We start from the raw sequence: 26,107 nt of genomic DNA, 5'->3' as shown, positions 1-26,107 counted from the left end.
CATCTTTTCTTGCTTGATTATCATCTTGGTCTTCTTATAATGGTTTTTGAAAGCTACAATAGTGGTTGGATGTATTAACGCATCTAAGTTATGCTTCGGACATCAAAAACCTCAATAAAGTGACTGAACTAAGCACGGCATTGCAGCATTATTATTTCGTTTCAATGACTCCTTTCGTTTGATAAGACGAAACAAGCTAACACACAGGAAATCAAATAAACTCGGCTAAACAAACACGGGGTAATAACCGATGTTGCAGAGATCGATATAAACTCATCAAGTCGAACAGAAACTGGCAATTTCTGTCGTTGATCAGAAACCAGGCTATATTTGATGAAGATCAAAAATGGTAAAAATTTTTGCTTGATATCAATTTAAGAATTAGACAAGAAATTCCTTGTGTAAAAAAAAAAAAAAAGCGATATCTGGCGCTGAGTAGAAAGCTGCAGTTATTTCGTTTCCGCCTCTCGTCACTCACTGGTCTCCTCCCATCGCCCCGAGTCCTCGCTCTTTCACAAGCTTCTCCCCCTCCCAAGTTTACTTTACGTGACTGAAAAGTATTTATTTCTTTGTTTGTTTCCCTATATAGCTTTCCTAACTCGGCCGGCTTACCATTATTCAAGACAAAATAAGACAAGAAATATTGTGACCTAGGAATCTTCACTGAAACGAAGAAAAATTGAAATAGAAGAGATTCAACAACACTAACAAAAAGCAATGTCCCTCCTCAAATATGTCTTAACATTCGACCAGTCTCTTTTTTTTTTTTTTCCGATGGCTGTTCAGCCTTATTTTTCCGGTTGCAACTTGCGTCAGACACGTCAGGTCTGTAGCAAGTTCCTATCACTCACTAACCCTCGGTTTTCTGTTTCGGCCCTGTTTCCATAAGGCTTAATATTTCTTTAAAGGATCCATTTGTCCATCGGAATGACTTTCAAGACGGCGTGAGTGTAGATTTCATCTTTCCCTTCTGTAACATGAACGACTCATCCTTTCCTAAAACCAGGCCATAACCGTTGACCTTAAATATGATCTCTCATTAAGTAGCATGGACAACCTACAAACAATCGCTAACTCTCCCAGTCATTCAGTATGGACGAATTACAGTTCCCTCCGGCCAGCGAATATTTGCGAACCCTGGGTTATGTAGTATAGAATCCTTATAGTTTCCTATTATCTGCTAACTAAAATTAAAACTTGAACACGGCCAAATTAGACGTGAAAACTGTTCGAATATTTTTTACAAATTCCCTTGTTCCAAAGTTTAAAAAGTAGGACCGTATCTGCATATTAAATCACTGATCGAACTCAGTCGCTGTTGAATTTTATCAGGAAGTTCCCCATTTAACTGTCCCTCAGAGGGTCTTAAAAGACGAAAGAAAGTAGTTGGCCTCTTTAGAGGAACAGTTAGGAATACAAAAGAGACAGTACCTGGAAAAACATTCAGAATGAGCCTTTATTCGTTATCCGATCTAGCGCAGATTAATCACGAGAGAGAGAGAGAGAGAGAGAGAGAGCCATGATCAACTCATTATGGAAATAGTTCACAGGCGAAATCAATGTCACAAATAAACATTATTAAGTCTTTCTGTTCACACAACAGTGCAGCACAACCAGCAACCCATTCTTTTTGACGCAGAAAAGCACCACCATGCACCACGAAAGACAGAATGTTCCATTTCCTTCTTCAGACCTATATTTTTGTTAACCGTTGAATACGGAATTGCTATCCGCTAACATATAATTCATGCTAGCAACTGAACCATTACGGTTATAGCTAAAAGTTACCAGCTAGCTGTTTGCTCGATGGAGAAATCTCACAATGGTTCTGTGAAATGAACTGTAGCATGAGGCACTTTCTTTATATCTTTCCAGGGAATTCTTAAGCGTCACTCAGGAAGCTGCTTCAAATGTGAATGGAAGCAAATGCTGTACTTGCTGTACACACACACACACACACACACACACACACATATATATATATATATATATATATATATATATATATATATATATATATATATATATATATATATATATATATATCTTGATGGATTCTGTTTGATCTCACCATCATCAACAACAACTGCAATACTATGCTCTAACTGGCTCTTAAATTTTATCAGACTATAGGTAACTTCTTAATCATTCTGCTGATGAAATCTGAAGCTACACGTCGGTGCTCATTTCCAGTTAAAAGCAAACCTACATGAAACGAGTCATTATTAATGGCGTTTCTTACACTGGAAAATAAATTTCATACACGAATAACTTTACACTGACATTACCTGTCTTTAAATCTGCTTACAATGTGATACAAAAAATGATCGACTGCAGCAGAATTTGCGCTTTCAGCTCACATTAAAAAGAGAGACAAATCTCCTAATGAGAAATGGACTCGCACACGAGACGCATAAACTTCAATTTCGGGCTTTAATTTTCTCGTTTCATAATTTTCACTGCAGCCCGGGATCTCCATTAATTGCAACACTTTCAGCGCAATTCAAGACTTGATAAACGACGTCGTAAGTAGACCGGTGTTACGGTCTTTTCGTGCGATGTTCGTCAACCCATGGCAGGTTTTTTAAGATTTTCCCTGCAAGCTCTTGAAATAAAAGGTAGTCCTCGCAATTTCTCTCAACAGCCTTTGAATGCACAAGGCCCCTACTGTATGCATGGAATGGTTCCCGGCTCACTACATTAGTAACGATCATAACATTCATTATAAAGTCATACGCGGCGTTGATAAAAAATGCATTGGAGCACGATATGGTTTGCCTTCGAATCACCTCTCTCTCTATCTATCTCTCTCTCTCTCTCTCTCTCTCATCTTCACAATCGAAAAAACATGAATGATATTCATGTTTATTTATTATTGTCTTTTGCACTAACAATGTGTGTGTGTGTGTATATATATATATATATATATATATATATATATATATATATATATATATATATATATATATATATACATTATTAACACAAAAAAAAACGATAAACTACAAGAATATCATTCATGTTCTTTCGATTGTGAACATACGAGGCTGATGTATTGCAAGGTACACCTATTCTTCTTTTTAAATATATATATATATATATATATATATATATATATATATATATATATATATATATATATATATATATATATATATATATATATATATATATATATATATATATATATATATATATATATATATATATATATATATATATATATATGTATGTATATATATATATATATATATATATATATATATATATATATATATATATATATATATATATATATATATATATATATATATATATATATATATATATATATATATAGTAAGCGAACGTTCTGTCTTCCAAAACGCGCACTTGTGTCTAATAAACTATTCATATGAAGTTAAAGAACAATCTGTAAAGATACTAAAGCATCATACGACGGATAGTGGGACTGAACAGTTGTTAGATTGTGGAGTGCAATACAGGGCGCAAGAAATAGTGTAAGTGTTGTCACGCCGTAGAGTTTTCTGATTTAAAGATTTTGAGAACTTGAAGTCACATGGTGTTCAAAATAAATGAAATTAAGAAGTGATACTGAAAGATTAAAGCAAAATAACTGTAGCATGATGACACAGAAGTCCAATAGTTTATGAGTGTCACATTTATATTATATTTTCAGACTGAATGTCAAAAGGACTGATGCGTTTTGAAAGATAACGGATGTGGGATTAAAGGGATTTGCTGAAGTGTTGCGAGATTATGGTTCTATCAGATCCAAGGGCTACGTTTGTGAAGAGGTCGTCTTCGAAAAGGACTGTGAAAATGAGAACGATTCAGGGAAAGAAGAGATTACTTCATGTAACACTACGAGTGATATTATAGGGTGCTAAAATTAACCTTGCAGTGTTAAACTTAATTGAAAGTATTATAATGCTCACAACTTCATACAACTTAAAACATTAAGTTTTAATAATGGAACACGGTCAAAAGTAAGAGTGCTTTAACAAAGCACAGTATTAACTAACGTTGCAAAATTTAAGGATCCTTAAGAAGGAAATGTCAAAGTGGCGAAAGGCAAAACAGATTATATGGAAGCGCTGAAAGAACACTTGTGGTACTAATGGCCAATGAATTTATCGTAAACTGTTCCGATGATATCACATACCACATAATGAAGGATAAGATACAGTGTTGTCATATCAAATTCCTTATGAGCTGTGATGACGTGATTGTAAAGGGTTTCGAGAGTTTGTTAAGACATGAGTTTATAGTTGTGTTATGTTATATAGGTTTGAAATGATGCACTACGTTAGAGTTACAAGATTTGAAGATGTCAATGACATTAAAATGATATAAAGCGCTTTAGTTTTAAAAACAAGGATTTTACAATTAAAAGGCGACAAAATAAGATGTTAAAATTGGAGATCGAATTTTTTTTTTTTTGAAGCTTTCATACAGAATATTTGTGTTCAATGTGTTGAAGTAATAAAGAATAGAATTAAATTTACTGAAAGAACGCAAATCTTATAAAATCTCGGTTTTAAAAATAAACAACGGTAAGCTACATAACATCTGATAATAGCATTACGTTATTTCACGGCTGGATGAGTTCTTCAGCTTTATTTCCTAAAAGTAGAGGGACAACTAATATTTCCAATACAACATAGCCTATATGTCTCCTGTAGGCAAGTAAATCACACATTCTTTGGGAAGGTTAGTTTTGCTTCTCCTCTTAATCCTTTCCTCTCAAAAATACGTTCTTTTATGTACCTCCCTTCGAGAACAAAGTCGTGCGTCACAGAACAAATATCTATGACATTCGCACGCCAAGGAAGTGTCCTTGATTAAAGAAGATTACTCAAGGTATGCAGAACATATTCATCATAGACAGAATGCCAGTTTATTAAAGGCTATCGTAGGGAAGATTCCTATGAATTTCTGCTATAATGTCAACTTTTACAAGACCCAACAACCACGACACGTAAGTTTTCACTTACTAGAGTATAAAAATATATTTCTCTAAGCCCAGCATTTACCGTGAATGCGTATTGATTACGTGATAACATAACACAAACTAGATTGCTTTGATATGACTTTGTATAAACGATACAAGTGCAGACAATTTTCCGCTTCATAAACGATTTCTTCTGTTGTTTCAGCAATGCTAAGAGATCATAATATGTTATCTAATTACCCAATGAGCAGCGCAGCGATCTGAGGCTTCCACTCCCTCTGGCTCCCAAGAAGGGGGAGAAGGAACCATGTCATAGCCCCCAGGCCCAGCTCAGGGGTATCTTTTTCAAATCATTATAAACGGTTTTAGGCCTATGCATGTGGAAAACAGAACAAGTCTTTCCAAAACTTTAGCTAAAATGATCATTAATAACGGAATCTATTTTTCTTTCACCCTCCAATGGCACAAGGTGACGTTACCCCCTGATATTCGAGCATAAATTCCAAACTCTTACAAAGTTTCATAGATAATTTTTGAATATTTTCATCGCCAGATGTTTCGACATCATATTTTTTTCCCCAAGAAATATACAACAAATTAAATTTGTCAGGAAAAACTGATTATTAAAGTTATAATTACGCATCAGAGGGAAGGACATTGGAGACGGTTTTTTTGAAGGAGTTAAAAATAAAAGATTCTCTGTAGGTTATATTTCAACCTGAGCTTCCCCTTTTCACTTTCTAATTAGTGAATTCTTATTTATTATTATTACTACTATTATTCATAATGTGCGCACAATTCAATAAAAAAGGCGAAAATGTCAATTACGGCCTAAAGTTCTCGCAGACGACTATTTGACAATTGCTTGTGTAATACATCAAAGAAGGATGATTACTACATCAAGCGGTGGTTTTAGGCCGTTAACTTGAAAGCACAGCATTTAACCAACCCGTTACCGAACAAAAAATGAACATGAAGAAGATTCCATGGCTTACTGCACAATCATTTTTTTTTAAGTTATCCCAAGAAAATGAAGGTTTCTTGTATGAGGTCTTGGTATATATAATTCATTAACAATTTACAAGATCAACGGAAGAGCAGACAGGTATTCCTCATATAAATCAAGGTAAGTAATTAAGGTTTCTGTGAATGCTATGACTTAACTACAGAAAGGAAGGGACAGTTCTCGCTTGAAAATGACAAGTGAAATTGACTCTGATAAAACTTTTAACACATCTAGGCGCAACACCCTGTGCCTCCGGAGTTCCACGAGCTTGATCATCAATTTTCCAATGACACTGAATTACTGGTACTCTTCTTTTGTCCTTAGGTTCCTGATTGCATAATGATCCCTGATACTTTGAAATAAAATGTCTGCCGCTCTTTTTCTTTATCAAGTTCTCTTCAAGAACAATGCTCTCCAACTACAAACGCAATCATGAGGCGGATAACTTCTAGGAATATCTCTTGACTACAAATACAAAAGATCACAAAGATTCCGTGAATATCTCCTTGCTATTACAAAGGAAATGAAAAACTGACCTCTTATTAAGAACAGTCACTCGTCTTTATTATTTTCTTTTCTTCCGACTCAGTCACTCATTTGCTCTCATACATCACGTCTCCTAGCTACAGACAGACAGCATCCACGCTTCAAGACGACAATTAACATAAGAGGAGCGCACCAAGACTTCCCATCCCCACACCTTAATTCAGTTACGCTGGAATGTAAGGGCCAGGAGAGAGAGAGAGAGAGAGAGAGAGAGAGAGAGAGAGAGAGAGAGAGAGAGAGAGAGAGAGAGGGGGAGGGGGGGACTCTCCTATTCTTGAAGGAACCTGGGACTCGAGAGACGATAGAAATGGTTTCTATTGATCCCTGAAGGATCTCCTCCCCGGGAACCACACCAGCTAGAACAACCATTGCAAAGAGCCCATTCATTCACAGGATTTCTGAAAGGATGTCACCTCTGGTAACCTTGAACTTCACTGAGTTCTTCACATTCGTTTCAGGATTAGAATAATTCATGATCACCTACGTGAAACACTTGATACTAGACGAGTACCAAGATGGAAATTTTTGATCTGAAAACACATTATAAAGACCTATACGCGCATGTTCACTCTGGACAAATAAACACACACACACACACAAGCGAACTGTAAATGCACATTTAACCTGGATAAATAAACACAAAAACATGTGAACTGTAAAGAGACATCAACTCTGGATGAATAAATGCACACAGATGAATTGTAAATACTCATGCCTGTACATATTCATCCTATAATTTGTCAATTTCTCGTAACACGAGTTAAAAACGAACTTCAGACAACTACACATTTTCACTAAATTTCATAAAAGTCCAAACACAAACCTTAGATTCACAGCCATGTGAATGGAATACGGGAGTTGTTGGTGAGTAAGATATATAAAATAATGTGTATGTACTCGGGCAGTAATTTGTTTTCACAGCTATCATTTTAACCAATGCAATAAACTGACTACGTCAAGGGACTTAAATATTTCATTTAGGCAGTAAAACGAGGAGACAAAATACGAACAATGACACTTACATATAAAATTTTCCGTATTTTGAAAATGGAAAGCTTTATTTAGGAGAAGCCTGAAATCACGAAATTTATCCGCTTTAATCCTTTGGCTTTGGCATGCAGCATTTGGGCGTTTGTGACAATCGGCTGAATGGGGTTATGTCATTTTAGAGAGCGTGAAATAAGAAAACGGGAAAGAAGAGTTGGCTGAACTTCAAATATACAATGGCGCTATATATTTTTCTCCTCTGTTACCGAAGGAGAAAATTTTGTTCGGGAATTGTATTGACTTCATTAAATGTTTTGAACTCAAAAGGGCAAAGGGCATTGATATCCTCTTTATATGATAAAATGTGAAATGCAGCGCTACATGACAAGCCAAAACATAATAGTTAACATTCAAGCTACAATGAGCCTAAAATGTAAAGGTCTTTCTACACCATAATTGAATTAACGTTCGCAGTAATATCTTCCAAAATAATTTGCCTAACCGCAATAAGCACTGAATGATACTCGAGATAGGAAAGCTCGTCATATAGCCATACAGGCCGATGGACGATAATTAATTGGAAGAAGAGCACACGGCAAGAGTCCTCCACCAGGAGCAGTTCAATATTGAAACAAACACCAATTCATCAGTCACTGCGTCCCGCGGGAATCTGGAGTGGGAGTGCTCTACAAGTATCACCCGCAAAGCAAATACAATAAAAGCCTCTGGGCAGCGAACAAAGCTCCATTCATAAATGAATGAACTACCGCCACACTTTGATGTTTCATTCATCGCTTAACAATATCGGGTAGGCAACAACAGAGCTCAATTACTGTCGAATGTGCACCGTACGCGTTGCTAACAATTGCAGCGATATAAATACATGAGCTAATATCGAGCGTAATTAGGTTTATACACAGCGCCTTTGTAATATATATTCATTAACGACAGAAGTTAAATATTTTATACAAGGAAACGGATGATCTCTGGACATGTCCAAAGATTAGTGTCGTTTATTTTTAACAGGTAAATCTAAGACTGACATGAGTAAATAAATCAGTAGACTCAATGAATCTATCTAAAAGAATGTAATTAGTAGTATTTGGATCTTTATCTGAGCGTTCTTTTCTTATTTTTTTTTTATAATTTTGTGTTCGTTACATAATACTAACTTCTTATATGGCTATTCCTAAATTCAAAGAGTAGAAATCACATCCTACCTAATAAAGGCGATTACAGCAAATTACCAAAATTGTTCCGATGAAGTCAAGAATGCCAAAACTCGAGTAACCAAAAAATTACTCGACAGACCAGGTTTCCGAGTATCGTTGTGACTGCATTCCAAGCTTATTTCATGGCAAATTTTACAATATATAATTATGATGCTAATGTTGAGCATTGGAAGTCCAGCTCACATTTACTTTTCAAGAAAAACAAGGAAAAAAAAAGAGCGAGATTCAACGATCTTTTTAGGAATTTACCATTCTGTTTCTAAATAGGATTCTACCAATACTTCTAGTCTTTTAGTTGCCCATTTCTTACATAGAGTCAATTATTCCCTAAATCTTCCTAATCTTTTTCATTCTCGTTTATAATAACGACCAATATCTACTTGGTTAAAAAGCGTGCATAGCTCAGAAATTGGTAAATAAGAGCAATTTTCGATAGCTAATATAAATTCATTAAACCACAGAAATAATTCGTGAAATTCTTCATCAAAATATCATCATCATCATCATCAGTAGTAGTAGTAGTAGTAGTAGCAGTAGTAGTAGTAGCAGTAGTAGTGATGTCATTTCTACTAATGAACGTAATGGTAAAATTTCGTAAGCCTTTAAAATGGAAGCTTAGTATCAACGCCGCAAGCACAAACTAGCATCCTAATGGTCACCTGGTTTAGTTATTTTCAACTCTGATTCCTTATAATGCAACATTACTGGCAGCAGCCCCAACACATCCTTTTGCAGTAGGAACAAGCCCGTGCAAATTGAGGAAAAAACTACATTAAGGTTCCCTGGCTGTCCTTCCAACAAAAACATTTAATTTCACAGTATTTATGGATATTTTTTTTTTGCAATTCAACTGAGAGAGATACCCTAAAGCTAAATCTAACTTTTCCCTAGAAAAAAGTACAAAAAATATAAAAATCTTTACATTAATCTATCCTATCGCTACTTGCACCAGACTGCGTTTGGTGACTTTTTTGCCTCGAATAATGACAATTTAACCGTCATACGTATTATTATCATATCTTCCTACCAGTTTCAAAACCCTAGCATGATCCTGACTTAAAATATCATTTAGTCAAGAATAGAGTAAATGTAATCAATTCTGTCTATAACGTTTCACTCTCTCTCTCTGAATACCTAAACTTCCTGCTTCTCTGGTCGCTCTCCTGAGGCAGCCCCGTGCCACACTAATCGAACGACCATCCCGCAGGCAGGCATAACAACGGTGACCCCAAATCTGTAGCGTGAGTCTTCCGTCCAACTTCGTAGAATCTGATGGCCATTACGTAAGTCATTGTGGGGATAGGTCGGGTCATTTCTCAAGATTAGCAGCAGTCATTAGTCTTCATTGCGCCCTCATCACTTCTAAGTAGTACTCTTTGTACGGAATATGGATGGGATGAGCACTATAAGAAAGGTTTTCAAAGTAACTTCCGTTGTTTGTATACATAAACAAATTAGCATGATATGTTAATCGAGTTATTTCAGCTTCAGTTTACTAATCCCGTTTATTTCTTCAGTAAAATATTCTTTAATCTGCACAACCATGATTTTGTAGGCCATGTCTATTAGGCTTTCATTTTTGGAATAAAAGTTAAGTACGTTTCTAAAAAAAATATAAACGAAGTTTTTTGGCCTTAAACCCCCTAGAACAATTTGTTGTCTCCTCCAAAATGGTCGCAGTACAATCATCTTGGATTAGAAACCCATCTGATAACAGTTTTCTGTCAGCCCGGTCAGGCATGAAATAAACAATGCTACCCAGAATTTAAAGGCACAAGGAACCCAAATTGCACTGTCTTATGAAACTGTAATCTGGAGAGAGTTAAATTTTTAGTAAGATTTCGAAAACCCAGGAAAATCCTAAATAAGTAAAAAAAAGAACTATCTCACCCTTTCCGGCATACATACTGCAAATGATTTTCTGTGAGGGGAATTTACTCGTTTTCCTTTCTTCCTAACGCTACCTTTGAGATCTGTGAACAGAAGCGCACACCCACAGACAGTATTAACAAAGGTAGATGATAGTCCTTCATGGTAATAGGGAGTTTGCCGTTATGGAATCACAGCAACATATCATATGCCTCATAATTTCTTTTCCAATTGCATAAGGAGCTTATTGCATGGATTTGCGTTTACCTAACTGATGATCAACAAGCCTATGGCAAATTTCGGGGACGGTGCTTCACCCAACAGCAATCACTGGCATTTACGATAATGACATCAATACCAAAGCGAATGAAAGTCTAGTATAACTACTTTAGGGTAGAGATACCAAAAACACCAACAAAACCTTAAGAAATATAACCTAAATCCACCAACGAATATCAACAAGACAAAACGTTAAATATAAAATAAATTCTTCCCCTATTTCCTTGAAACACGCAATGGAGTAGGTAACCGTGAGAATATGGAAAAGAAAAGCCTGATATTCTCTCTCTCTCTCTCTCTCTCTCTCTCTCTCTCTCTCTCTCTCTCTCTGGAGTCCATCGGAATTTTTCAAGTGCAGGGAAAATACGACTTGAGAACCGATAAGACTCCACAAACTTGTTTTCCTCTTGTTAGGGCTCTTTTAGCTCTTTAACATGGAATTTTAAAAAGGCGTTTTATAATTCGGTGACTGTGCACTCCCACAACCCAACACACACTCACAAATGCAGACGGAGAGAGATTCTCAACAACTGAAAACGAATATGATACTAATAACGACGGTGGAACCGGCTTTGCGACAGCAAATTCTCGCTGATGAAGTTAACTCGGTTTACTGTGCACCTCTAACCACATCGGGTGACCCAGAACGCTGCTCTTGTGTGACTACATTTAGGAACCGAAACCCAAATTATGCCTCTGAAGAGAGAGATCGTGGAGGCCAGATGGGACACTGCACCACTTCTGTCTCCCTATCAGCAATTTGATAACGTGAGGGACACAGTACAAGTCCTCAGCCTGCATCCCGAATTATTCGCAGTTACTTCAGCAAAAACAAAAGGGAAATTCAAAATTTCACACGAGGCACTATAGGCTATTTGCCATATAAAGCAACCCTAACAATATGTCAACAGTCCTAAAAAGAAGGAATTTGGCAGCTGGTTCAAATCCACAAATTTCATAGAGATCCATGTTCAAAATAAATAAAAAAAAATATCAAGACTAAATCAAGATATCAAAATCTCAAAATGTGGCAGCTAACCTAGACACATTGAATAGACTTATCTAATGTTAACGAGCTGACAGACAAAAATGAATAAAAATATATATAAAGTTGAAAATCGTAATCACACAGTGTCCTTCCAGCCTATAATTCCCGTAGTTTTATATCACATAAGAAATTTATAGAGGGGATGTATTTGAAGCGCTGAACTTTTTATCATGCCTTGGGGCTACATATCTTCACGGAGTCATTTGTTTGACAGGATGATAAACAACATGATATGGCAACGAATTTGTTGATACAATATGTTTCCTATTATGGACAAGGAAAACTGCTGTTGTTTTAAGAGGAAAGAACTTTCCTTAAAATACAAGGAAACTCGGTTCCAACAAAGGAATTTAAAACACCACCAAAAATACTTTAACAATTTCAATAACTCGAAGCATGAAGGGTGTCACTTTGTCTACAAACTAACACACACGCACAGTACATAAGCACACACATACATACATACAGACACACAAAAACACACACACACACATATATACACACACACACATATATATATATATATATATATATATATATATATATATATATATATATATATATATATGTGTGTGTGTGTGTGTGTGTGTGTGTGTGTGTGTGTGTGTGTATTCATTTATATACCAGTGAGTTTTTCTACAAATATAGTTCAAAATCAAATTAACTATAACTATAATTATCGTCGTTCAATAATTTCCAATTTGGTATTTTGTTAATAAGAGTAGGCGATACATTTAACAAACAGGTAAAGGTTAAAATGAAATACGAAGCTATTCGAATTTGAAATCGTAAGTACTGTAATGTTTACCGAGTAAATTCGTGAAAGAAGATTCTGTTGCCCATGGTACTTATCGTTCTGTCAAAATGGATCTAAAATGTATTTAACTGATGTATATTTGAATTTCTATTGGTATTTAGTGCGGTAACGCTATGGAATACAAATACACATATTCTGCATCTCGGTGAAAGGATTATAAGTAACTTTCCTGTAACAATGTTATTGACGATAAAGACTGACTATGGGCACGGGAAAAAATTACGCTTCCACACAGACAAAGCAGTTGTTCACTGATCGAAAGATGCTTTCATTCTGCTACAGCAGCGATAATATTCTGACATCATATAAAATCGCATCCTGTTGCTTGGCTTCTTGGTTTAGATTAACCCGGCCTTTTACCAGCAAGAAACTCTGCACTAAGACGATCCGAAAGTATGATAGATAGTGAGATACCCGGTGTGGACCTTCGGACTCTGCTCCACAACAAAGACGAAATCACACCCACAAACCCCATTTCTTCCTCAATATGCCCTTTGTCATGTTAAACACCATGGGTTCCCATCTGAGCTGATATTATCAGTTAATTTCTGAATTATTCAGAAATACTTTTAATTAGTTAAAAATATTATTACGAGCTACACTTCATTTTCTTGGAGCCATAAGTCACAAGTTATACAGTCAAACTCGGAGAACCTTGAATTGTACACGTCAACCCATTCTGCACACATAAGTAAACACACAAACTATATATATATATATATATATATATATATATATATATATATATATATATATATATATATATATATATATATATATATGTGTGTGTGTGTGTGTGTGTGTGTGTCTGTGTGTGTTATCCTTCATGTAAAGGCTCTCGTTAATCACGCGGGCTAATTTAAGTAATCTTTGAAATTTTCTACCTTTCCTCCCATTCACTCATTAGCCGCTGAAATGTAAGATTTCATTTTTGTCTGAAGGACTCCAGATTTTATTTACCAGGCGTCCCGAGTAACGATGCACTCATTTTTGTAAACATGAGCTCACTTTAACTAATGATTTTATAATATTCATATTTTGTCTACCACGTCAGATCGCATAAACTTACACTACTTTACAAAATCCTTAATTACCAAAACCAACAGCTGTGAATTCATTTTCGAAAATTCTGTTTGCGTCGATCAGGATCCCTCCATTAACGGGGAAAAAATATCCGTAGACTTAAACTGGTAAAATACACCCTTAAAAGAGCAATAAGCATTGTACTGATATTCGTTTCAGGTAGGTAGGTAGGTAGTCCCTTTAAGTACGGTTCATTGCCTGTTTGAAAAATGTTCTGCGCTCTCAGCTGACTACTGCTTACTATATATTCCTGGCTTACGCCAACATTACGTCCACTTTAATACTGGTCCATGCCTTTAAGGTATCCATAAATACTATAAACGTGTTTCCTTTCTTTTATATTTTCAGCTCGAGGAGTGAAACGCGCATAATAGGAGATATATGAACAATTTTCCTCATTTTCCATTAAAGCATTTCTTGTAGGCTTTGAAAGAATTTATACTTCATTTTTCAAAAAAAAAAAGGTCGAGAGAGTGCTCACGGCACATTTATGTACGGCCGTGCGTGTGTGTGTATATATATACACACATATATATACATACAATATATACATATACATATATATATATATATATATATATATATATATATATATATATATATATATATATATATGTATATATATATATATAATATATATATATATCTATATATATATATATATATATATATATATATATATATATATATATATATATATATATATATATATATATATATATATATATATCTATACACACACACACACACACACACATATATATATATATATATATATATATATATATATATATATATATACATACATATATATATATGTATATATATATATATATATATATATATATATATATATATATATATATATATATATATATATATATATATATATATATATATATATATATATATATATACATACATATATACTGTTTATTCATTGCGTTCATTGTGTATTTAATATTGTTAAGCAACTCCATTTTTTATGCATAAGAGCCAATAAATAAAGAAAAGAGAAAAAGAGCTTAATGTGTGGACTAGATCATTGCTGAGAAACTAAATTTTATTCAGCAGACAGAAAGGCTAACCAAGAGTTTCCCAAGAGTAAATATTGGAACTTTATATATTACGGTGACAGTAAAGTGCCGCTCAGATCAGAACTCCATATACCAAAATCCCGCAAACCAATCAGTAATCCTTCCAAGATGTGTTGGTGTGTCCTCAATGCTAAAAAGCCTAATAATTATTTGCTGGGTAGAATTTGAAGGTGTTCACGAAGCTAGAGATGTTCCAGAAGGTGAACGCGATTAAATTTGCATTAACTGATTTAGACCACTTCCAAAAGCCAAGGGTAATGCCATGATTAGTGAACTATTTCCAAAATGTTCCTTAGATAGAGAGATGACCAGAAGCAAAGACAGGATGGGATATCTTTAGGCAGGAAAGTATATCCTCAATGAATTTAACAGCATTTCATTCAAGATAAATGCTAGCTAGCTAACATTACAGAGAACAATGGCAACGAGACAACAAAATACTGAAGTTCTAAAAAATGTTACTTGATTACCTAATTATACAATAAGCGGACACTGTTTTGTAATATCAAGAATTTTTTGCGGTGCTGGAAGAATAAATCAAGGTTAAACGTGGAGTCTACCGATTAATGAGGAATCGTAAGTTTGTCCAACATCTAACTTTTTAACTTCTTCGCCCACAACACACTTAAACTAGGCACAGAGGGACGACGTAAAAAACGCCTCCGACAGCAAGATTTCCGGCTCCATTCTCCTTCCTTTACAATGACAATTGGATTACGTTAGAGGCAATAACGGAGTGACCTCATTTCATGAGGATCCTAATTATCAAGTCATAAAGTTTACAAATAGCTTGTTAACTCCATAATCTCGCGCTCTTCGCCACCCTGTATTCTGGGTCTCTCATACTCAACGCAGCATTCATTATTTTTCATTATTGTTTTAATTGTCCAGGTTGTGAGCACAGTAGTTTTATGGAGAAAAATTTTAGTCGCTATTGCATATGCTGGCGTTGCATATATCATTACAGGTGTATGCATTATGTCAGTCTACTAGCGCCAGACAAGTTATATAGTATTAGTTTTATGATGATGAATACAAAAACAGTGATTTACGATCAACAAATAACACCCTGAAAGAAAATGCCCGGTCATAATGAGTTCTGTAGGTCGGACGTTTCCTTTCATTTAAACTGCATCCGAATCTGTGTAATCCAGATCTCTTAAGTCGTTCTAAGCCTAACGTGTTAAGAGCCCTCGCCGGATCAGACAAAACGAATCGATACTTTGTTTAGGTGTTGGGAGATCTCATTTGAAAAATGCCCCACGGCTTCTTTTCACATTATCTGACGAGTGGTGAGCCGTGATTCATCTAAATAATCTCCCACGTCTCGGGAACCGACCAAACTGTTACGCGACCTTTCCTAGCGATTTCTTTCACAGTCGATTTCGTTTTAGACGACTTTCTCTGTCTCTGTCGTCTTTCCCTCATTCCGTTTTACGTAACCTGACTTAACGTCTTCTTTCCTCCAAGTCCTTATTCTTTTCTGACCAAAAACTGAGATGTTAGTATGTGCGTATGCACCTCTGACCTTATTCTCTGTATGCATACAGGAATTTCCTGCCACAAATCAACAGGAGAGGTGAAACTCCTATGCTTTATACAGCCACTGTATGGAGTGACTCAAGAATAAAACTGTAATGTTAAGATTTTGCTTTTTATATTAATAGCACGTGAGTTGAACAGTCTTAACATAACTGACAGACTGCAACATAATTTTACTCTTTGCTATGATAATAGTGCTCTCAACCTGCTCCTTCTAGCAAAATAAACACATCCACCTACAAATTCAAGCACACGCACACACAAAGATATCGAGTTAACAATTTAAATCATTGCCAAAGAAAACAACGTCGTTGTTACTGATTCCTCTACAGTATTGATGCAGCTGTTAGTTCTCACAGACAAATACGAATCAAAACAAGAACTGCATTTACATGCTCAAGTAAGCTAATGCAAATATGAATGCAAAGAATAAAGAAAGTCAATCAAGATAAAGACGCTTATTTTCATATGAAGCTCGATCTAAACATTTAAAGAGTATTAGTTGATGAAACATACACACATCTGTAAGCATAAACTCACATTTGTATATATATATATATATATATATATATATATATATATATATATATATATATATATATATATATGTATATATATATATATATATATATATATATATATATATATATATATATATATATATATATATATATATAATATAAAAAAAAAAAAAATATAGGAGATGCACGTGACATAGTATGAGCAGAAAGCCACAGGATCTTCTGACTGTTATTTTCCTATGGGTATTATTGATTATATATATATATATATATATTATATATATATATATATATATATATATATATATATATATATATATATATATATATATATATATATATATATATAGTCTGTGTGTGCGTATGTATGTATGTATATATAAATACTACATATACATACAAACATACGCGTGCCCATAGGAAAATAACAGCCAGAAGATCCTGTGGTTTTCGCTCATACTATGTCACGTGCATCTCATATGATTTTTTGTGCATTATATATATATATATATATATATATATATATATATATATATATATATATATATATTATGTATATATATATATATATATATATATATATATATATATATATATATATATATATATATATACGTATGTGTGTGTAAGTCTTTTCTTGTATATAAAATGTCTAAAGCATACGCATGTATGCACAGTCTAAAAATCTATCCTATGAGTGAAACTAATATAAAATAACTGAAGAGTAAGCTACGGAGACCAGGAAAGAGGAAAAAACCCAACCGACAATACACTCTCATAAGTAATTGCAGACGGGATCCGCAACTTGGGCAGTGCTGAACTAGACAACCGGAATAATCTGAAATGGTAAACCAGGTGGAACTTTCACGAAATAAAGTAAAAAAAAAAAAATAAATAAAAAAAAAATCCAACCTTAATCCCGCAAAACCTATTAAAGCTTTCCTTACGTAGACGAATGTGAGGGGTAATCAAATTACATTCTTCCACGCCTTGCGATTGCATCGCGCCTTAACTACACCCGTGGTTATTCTCAGCCAGTTTCCCTCACGGAAGAAACTTCTCCGTCGATGAAGGAGTGGGACGGGGTTGATATACTAAGAAACATTGTGGGGTGGGGGGTTGGGGGGGGGAACTGGACAGGTTGGGAATGGTTAAAGATTGATGGGTTGTTCTAGCGGGTTTTTCTTGTGAGGACTCAAAAGCTATAATGAAATAACTTACATTATTATCATTGTTATTTCATCCTAATTACTCTTGCTATTATTATGACTGACACTCCTACTACCACTTCCTCTTCGTCTGAAGAGGCCAAATTCTCAATTTGTGAAAGATTGCTGACACCCACAACTCATTCATTTACTTTCACTCTTCACGCCGTCATGATGGTGGCCATACGGCTATTCGCAAGATCGTCCTTCATCAAAAGGTTGAATTTAACTCCCTTAATTTTATACTCATATTCAAAATAACACTAGATATGAAAAATTTAAGAAATATTAAAACATATTCAATAAATTTTACGCGAAAGAATTTTAGTTCAAACGAAAATAATTACAGTTTATGGTTAAAACACTTGAAATACACTATATTAAAAAATACACCTTTAGGGACCAGTTCACTAAAAGAGTTCATCTTATTAACTCTTTTAATTTCTCTTACCGAGTTTCAAGAACTACAAATTTATTTTCATTGAGCTCTTTCACTCTTCTTATCTATCTCACACAGTCTATAAATAGAAAATTCAACAAATGCAACAATGTACGGTGCAGTATTATCTTTGCACCAAATGGCACCATACAACTGACACATAAACACACAAAAAGCCCGTCTTCGCATCTTCTCGTAGAAGAAGAAGAAATCAAGAACAGTCCAAATAAACAACACACCACTTTACATGAAACCATAAATTTTCCATCGTGGGACAATTTCACTCGGAGAATATTGAGACTGTCCCACTTGTCATTATAACCGGAGACTGATCGACAAGGATTGGTCAGGTCTGTCTGTATGTGTCATGCTGTCTATCCTCTTCGATATTCGCGAGAGAGAGAGAGAGAGAGAGAGAGAGAGAGAGAGAGAGAGAGAGAGAGAGAGAGAGAGAGAGAGAGAGAGAGAGGTAATTTTCAAAAATATCAAAATGTAGAGTGCATCAGAGTGAGAGGGATGCATCTGGGTGTATTTGGTAAAAAGAAAACAAAAGCTAATAAACAAAACCAGTCTGAAACCGAGAGAGGCTGAGAGAAGGAGAAACGAACTTCGATATAAATGGTTAAAAAAATGGGGAAGGCATACTAAAAAACGGGTCCAAACAAGTGCAAAATAAACGAACCAAAATAGAGAAGATAAACAAGACCAACTAGAGCTGAACGCAATTTTCCAAAAGCGGCAGGATAAAAATAGATCTGGGCCATCACCGAGTGTCTACTGCTAAGCACAGGGGAGAATGAAGGGATATACACCGGGTGTGTAAACCAGAATAATAAGGAAGGACGAGAGAGAGAGAGAGAGAGAGAGGAACGGGCCCATTGTTCTAGCTTTCTGAGTGATGTTACTCTTTCAGGTGTGTGCGTATGCGCGTCTTGTATGAGTATGTGAGGTAAGCAAAACTGAAGATTAAAGAGAGAGGCCGTGCCTATACATGGAGGAGACGTGGCCTCGAGAGAGAGAGAGAGAGAGAGAGAGAGAGAGAGAGAGAGAGAGAGAGAGAGAGAGAGAGAGAGAGAGCACAGGAAAATACAGTTACGAAAATATGTACAATGTAAACATAAAATTTTAAAAGCTTAAGTATTTAACATATTACAGGAAGAAATAGAAGTCACCCCTTTACGAAAATCAAACATAAAAAACGTGCAGAAAAGTATTGTAACAAAAGATAGCGGTTAAAGTATAGATAAAAAAAATCATGAAGCGCAACAGAGAAATGAAACAGATGCGAAACTTTTCACGAACCGAAGAGAAACAGGAAGAAAAGAACAGGTCGAGAAATGATAACAAAACATGAAGTAGTAACAACGGCTTCAATAAGAAACACATGGGCCGCTAAAAAAGGGTTCTTTGGTTTATATACTGGCGTCACATGAACAAATGTGATCTATGTATAACGGTTTACGAAAGAAAGACGAGGATTGAAAAATGGAATATACACTTATGTGCACTACACGTGACTACAGTAAATGTGAATCTAAGTAAATGCTTGGCCAGCCAATGTATTTCTCATTATAGCTCCCTACAAAAATGTTGAGAAACTAAAAGCAGCCTTTCAGTAGATATCAAGCCCTTTCAGGAGCAATGTATTAACCGATTTCAAACAAACTGTAAAAATATGTTGGAGGATAAGATAAAAAAGAAAGAATCACTTTGATGATCTGACTAAATCATAACTAACAATATGAAGAGATGAATAAATCAGCAAAATTAATATCAAAAGATGCGAATAATGGAGAGAGAGAGAGAGAGAGAGAGAGAGAGAGAGAGAGAGAGAGAGAGAGAGAGAGAGAGAGGGATAATGGGGGTGGGGTTGGGAACAGGTGGCGTTATCAGGCTGAAGGAAATTAAGCAGCATGTCACGAGGAGCGAGTGACACAAAAAATTAAATAATGAGAGGGAAAAGAGAAACTGAAATATGAACATAATAAAAGATTATGTGAAATAAAGAACAATGAGCAGAAACGAAAATCGTAGTATAATAAAAAGATAAGAAATTTCAAGTTAAAAACCCCATTAGTACCTCAGAAAATGACATTTAGGGATCTCGAAGGAATGAAGCAACGTCCCCATCGAAAAAATAGCGTCGGAAGTATTTAATCAACGAAACTAATAATTTTACTCGAGAGCAAAATTTCGAAGAAAAAGAGAGTCAAATGAAAGAAGAACATCACTATGACAAGAAGAGCGAGCGCCGGGGTTCGTGTACGCTGCTGCATTATGTTAACAACTGATAAAAGGAAAGGTGCGTCCCAAAGTACAGTAGATAACAAGCATTTTGTTAAAAAAAGAAAAAAAAATATGAGCAATTCCCCAGAAAACATGAGGAAAAATCACGCACATGCGAGCGCGCGCGTACACACAAGGTTTATATCACATCCACAACCATAGACTCTTCGGGAAATAAAAGGAAAGGCCGAAAGACCTACAACTAAAGAAGCCACGTATGTATGAATAAAATAAAAATAATAATTGATAACAAATAAAAATACAACAAAAAACTGATAAAAATGCAAATAACCTACTAAACTGGTGACATCAGCATGTTGGAAAGGTAGAAGGTGGCCACCATATAGGAAATAAAAATCAAGAAATGCTTCCAAATGGTCGTCAACAGGTTTATGAACATTGATAAATATATGTATATATATATATATATATATATATAAATGAATATATAATGAATATATATATATATATATATATATATATATATATATATATATATATATATATATATATATATATATATTGTATGGGCGTGTTTGTATGTATGTATGTATGTACGTATATAGAGATACAGAAATGGAACTAAATTGGAATGGATAAGAAGGAGAAAGCAGCAGAGAAAAATCAGGATATATGAACTCTTAAAAGAGAAGGGTGAGGCTGAAAATGTAAGAACGGATTATGGAAGTAGAAATGAGATTTTCAGGAAAGGATGAGATAACCGAGTTTGGGTTGGGGAGAAGATGAAGGGGGAGAAGTAGGGGGTTGGAAGTAAGGCCTTTGAGGTTGAGCTCAAGAGGTGAGGAGGTTTGGGCGACAAGAGCCTGGATAAGAATACAAAAACCAGTAGAATAGCGACAACCAAAGAGAGAGAGAGAGAGAGAGAGAGAGAGAGAGAGAGAGAGAGAGAGAGAGAGAGAGAGAACTTCTGAACATAGTGACATTCCAAATAAGAATGTAAACGGACAGGACAGCGAGAACCAGTGACTAAGATGTACATCGCGGCTTGTGGTTGGTGCAGAGGAAAATGTTCTGATGAGATTTAGGTAATGAGGTAAGCACTAACTTTAAAGGGGCCAAGTTTTATAACCCGGTTAATTACTACAACGAAATTACCAACACACCCGCTCTTAAGGAATAGTAAAAGGACAAAATCCAAAGGTGCACTCAACAACATCTCAGTTACACCAACTCATGAAAGGTTCTTGAGTGAAAAAGGAAAATGCAAGTTACATTTAAATAGTTTTAAATGTAACGAAAAATGTATACCCATTTAGCAACTGTATTGTGAATAGAAAGGTTACAAATAAAAGGCTCTTTTGAAAACGATCTGCCGATCATTCTGCTCTAATGCTTCTTCGAGTGTCTCTGTCCACAGAAAGTACACGGATTGGTCAGTTCAGAAAATGACTCGTGCAAAATCTACTATATATATATATATATATATATATATATATATATATATATATATATATATATATATATATATATATATATATATATATATATATATATATATCTAAGAAGAATGCAGAGAAAAAAAACGATAGTTAGATGTTATGGTATATATTACACAAAAATTGCTAAGCTTCAGAAAACACAGAAGGGTAATATATGAAGACCTATGCAGATAAACTGAAAAATATGAAATAAAGATTCTAATCAGGAACAAAGGTTAACAGGAAAAGATAATCACTGGACTAAATAAATCACCTACAAGACTGAGAAAACAATTATGAGCTTAAGAGGCTTCACATAACGAGAAATTAAAAGATGATAATCATGGACGCAGCAAAACATATTTCCAATTACACTAAAAGCATTAATTTATTAGAGCCAAAGATAAAGCTGTGCATAATTTACAAGGAAGAGCGACATGTGTACAACCGCAATAATATTGAGAGAAGACCTTGCAAGATTTTGGTTTGGAAAAGTGTACAGAGGAAAATAAGAACTTCAAAATGGATGACAAAAACCGCTCAGAAAAACCGAACTGTTGAATTTCAACAACAATTAACAAGCAAAGTTGCTTAGGAGCGAAATAAAAACCCTTAATTATGTGTGTTTGGGAGTGATAACACGATGAACCAGAGTTTTCGAAACCTAATAATTATGTATTAATTGCCAGACTTGTCCACACTTTAAAAGTGGAGTAGGATTATTCCTAAACTTATTTTACAGGATGTATAGCTAAATGCTTCAAAAGTGGCACCATACACACAATGTCGAAACGTAGAGAGGCAAAGCAGGGGAAAGGGAATGAGTAAAGGTTAATTAGTTGTGTTAAAAGGTTAATATATGTGTATGTGTGTGTGTTTGTGTGCATGTGTGTGTGTGTGTGTGTGTGTGTGTGTGAGAGAGAGAGAGAGAGAGAGAGAGAGAGAGAGAGAGAGAGAGAGAGAGATTTGCACCAAGAATATGATAAAGCTTGAAAAATAGGCAAGAACTGATGAAAAATAATGATATAAAACAATGGATGCCATTAAATGTGGAAAACAATATATCACCGTTTGACAGAAATTAAAGTAGGATCAGCAGCTATTAAAGTAAGAAAAAAAGCCTTAAATTCAAATAAACGAAGAATAACCGCAATGAACAGTGATGGAAAAATTTTTGGGGACATGGGTGTGGTAGGTGACAAGTGTTGATTATTAAGTAGCTTTTAGCACACAAACAGCACATACACACAGATATCTATCTATATGTATGTATGTTTGTAAGAGTAATGTAAGATATTACGTTAACAAATTTACAAGTACAATAACTTTAGTAGAAGAGGAAAAAGAGGATAAAAAATAAATCATCAAATGATTTTCGTCATTGTCACACAAAGTCATGAGAGTGGTCGAGATAATCCAAAATATTTTAACCCCGAGGCAACATTTCACTTTTCCGAGTCTTTTAGTGCCAAGAGGGGCCAGGGAAGTATTCCAATCATGAGTGGCACTCTATAATAAGTTAATTTCCTCACTGATAAGCAGTAATCACGCATTAACACAATTGTATTTCACGTCAGTCTAGAGTTTAATCACAATTCGGTGCATTTATAAACAAATAATGATCTTGTCTTTCTTGCATCTGTTCGAACAGCGATAAGTCTACCTCATCAATGATTTTCTATGTGAAAGACAAAACCATCATGTGGGAGTCAAATTAACATTCACTTTTTTCTGGGCTTCCATCGGGTATCAGTCGCAGGAATTTTAACTAGTGCTCCGCCGAAGAACTTGAGAGTGTCTCAAGCTCCTGGCACTCGAAGTTGCCAACGACTTGTAACTAACGAGAACACCAGATACACACTAAGCGACTCGACACTACGGTAACCGCGTCTTGACACCACCGATACCTGGCGTTGTGAGAGCCCCTCGTCCTAAGGATTCCGGACGGGCACCAGAGCCAACCAACTATGTAGCCAGGTTGCCACTAACTAAAGCAGATAGTTCCAGGAGGCAGTTGTAGGGTTGCCAACTAGCAGTGGCAGGAGGTAATTCGCTGGGTTGCCAACGAGTGCTGCCAACCAGCCACCCTGGTGTAGCGGCTGCCACGAACTACGAAGGCAGGTCGGTCGAGGTGCAGCAACAGACCCCTGCCGCCCCCACCTCCTGTTACCTCCTCCTCCGCCAGCACAAACCCTCCTCACCCACATCCTACTGACACTAACCCACCCAATCTCTCTCTCTCTCTCTCTCTCTCTCTCTCTCTCTCTCTCTCTCTCTTCTCTCTCTCTCTCTCTCTCTCTCTCTCTCTCTCTCTCCCTCTCTCTCTCTCTCTCTCTCTGTGAATATGTGTGTATGTACATGCGTGCTAAGCGTCTGTGTGTATGTATGTGCGTGTAAAGGGGGCAGGCAGCGGAGGTTACAGCTAGCACCCACCACGGCCTGTAGTGTCCGCAATCCAATACCGGCACAGTAAACCCCTCACGCGATCTACCTCGCCCTGTTTACCTTACATTTTAAGTCACGGTAACGTCCACGTTCTGTCAACAGACAGTATGAGTTCCGCTTACACCCTCTACTCCTCACGTCCCAAGCTCCCACATTTTCGTTCTTGCTTCTTGACACTCCCCTTCCTTCCTAGTGCTTATAACACGTCACCTCAGTATAAGGGGGTCCGAGAGAAGCTGAAGACTTCTTTTACCTAAACCGTCAGAGAATTCCTGCCCTTAGGTTATAAATAAAAAAGACAATCCGCCATCAAGATAACATAGGGTAGCGAATCATTGTGAACATATACCCGCAAAATAGGTTAACTCCAAGAAGTATCAACTAATCTATAAAGGAGAGGAAATCCTTCTACTTCCCCTAATTTTTAAAGCAAAATTAATCTTTAAAACTTAAGATCGGAGATGCAACAGTTACGTTCTAGTAATGTTATGCAAATGCTTCTGCTTCATTTAACTATTTAAAAATTTTATGCAAAACTTTGAAAAGTACACCAGTTCACTAGTATCCTGGCAAACTGAATATGAGTTCTTGTCTCCATTATCATCATTTTATGACACGTTTGAGGAACTGACCGAGATACAGACTTCATGGGCCAATGGTTTACATCCCCGATGGGGACCTCTGAGTATGCATGGCAATGGAAAAAGACCCGAAATGTGAGCTTAAATAAATCGATTTGTTGAAAGAAGTGATAATCTTCTATTGTCCCACTAAACATCTGCGATGTCAGAGGAAAAACAGTTCTCTATCTCTCTCAGGTCAAGCACATTTAGGGACGACTGAAGACCAAAATTCAATTTATCAGGAAGGAAATTAGATAAACCTCCAACTTGTTCAACAAAAGATACAAAACTCTACACCCACATGGGGAATAATTATCATATCCGATGTCGAAACTGCTAATAAAATAACGTCCAGGGACTTATAAAATCTACGGATACGTGAAAGAGTATTTCAGTTACTTGAGTGTTTCATGAAGCTATTTGAGAACGATCTTGCCAAAAAAAGTAATCTACTCACAAACACATGCAGATATCAGTATTATTGAATTTTGTTCAACCAACTACAATTTGAATCCAGCCAGGTAGCACACAAACCATACTCAAAAAAAAAGGTTCATAAATAAAGCTTCTTTGGTAGATTTACGCTCTGCAGTAAATAAAAAAGAAAGTGAGTAGCCTATACAGCATTATCCAGAGACTATGTGCAATGTGAAGGCTTATTTACTGTTTCTTAGAACAGTGTACAT

The 26,107-nt window shown here is 35.6% G+C and overlaps 1 protein-coding gene across 4 annotated transcripts in view; it reads right to left on the bottom strand.

Annotated features, from left to right (window-relative positions):
* The window catches only part of LOC136833121 (sodium channel protein 1 brain-like), a 564,124-nt gene extending 539,574 nt beyond the window's left edge, over positions 1 to 24,550 (bottom strand). For 3 of the 4 annotated variants that reach the window (XM_067094770.1, XM_067094772.1, XM_067094774.1), the window contains exon 1: positions 24,261 to 24,550. The gene's annotated coding sequence lies outside the window, so the exon portion shown is untranslated. The remainder of the gene's footprint in view (positions 1 to 24,260) is intronic. The other variant, XM_067094773.1, reaches the window with a different exon arrangement.
* Between the last annotated feature and the right edge of the window lie 1,557 nt (positions 24,551 to 26,107).

The sequence above is a fragment of the Macrobrachium rosenbergii genome, chromosome 51 (assembly GCF_040412425.1).
Source record: "Macrobrachium rosenbergii isolate ZJJX-2024 chromosome 51, ASM4041242v1, whole genome shotgun sequence".
In the NCBI taxonomy this organism is placed as follows: domain Eukaryota; kingdom Metazoa; phylum Arthropoda; class Malacostraca; order Decapoda; family Palaemonidae; genus Macrobrachium; species Macrobrachium rosenbergii.
This window is presented reverse-complemented; position numbering and strand designations above follow the sequence as displayed.